Below are 834 nucleotides of genomic sequence, written 5' to 3'. Positions count from 1 at the left end.
AGCGGTAAAGACAATACTAAACAAGTTGACGATGGAATAACGTACAAAAGGAGAACCAGCGCAGGAAAGGAATACGATTTACTGTCAGTGTTAGCAACAATGGAAAGTCTGTGTGAGAGAAAAGGGGAGGGGGGAGGGGGCTGTTGTGCATACGTAGGAGAGGGAGAGTCAAGGGAAAGAAAGAGAGAGAGAGAGAGAGAGAGAGAGAGAGAGAGAGAGAGAGAGTGTGTGTGTGTGTGTGTGTGTGTGTGTGTGTGTGTGTGTGTGTGTCTGTGTGTGTGTGTGTGTGTGTGTGCGCGCGCACGTGCATCAGAGTGTGTAGGTGCATGTGCGACAGACAGACAGATTTGGGGGTGGAGACACGGTACACAAAACCGAAAACCTGTTGTAGAAAACAGACAGGGGGGGAACATGTTGGGGGCAATCCACGCAAGCTCCTTCACAAATCTCTGTACATCTTATCGACTGGCTCAACAACGGCGCCCGATTCCTCAACACGCTGCGTTGATGATTCCCGAACGTCAACCGAAGGGCCACTCCACGACACCGCTCGGTTCAGCTTATTTATCTTCGTTTTTTTGTTTCTTCCCAATTTCAAGAGCATCGTCGTTCAGTGAATTCCCCTTAACAAGCTATCACACTGAGATCAAAATGAGTTGGGAGAGAAAGAAACCATATCGACACAATGATCATTACAGTATTGCGTTTTCTCTCTATTTCAACCATCTAAACCAACAACCCCGCCTCTCTTTATCTCTGTCTGTCTGCTTGTCTGCCTGTTTGCCAGACTATCTTTAATTCATTAATAACTGAAACTTTATAATACCATGATTA

Source organism: Aplysia californica, unplaced genomic scaffold (genome assembly GCF_000002075.1).
Source record: "Aplysia californica isolate F4 #8 unplaced genomic scaffold, AplCal3.0 scaffold00211, whole genome shotgun sequence".
NCBI classification, from domain to species: Eukaryota; Metazoa; Mollusca; class Gastropoda; order Aplysiida; family Aplysiidae; genus Aplysia; species Aplysia californica.
Note: the sequence above shows the minus strand (reverse complement) of the source record.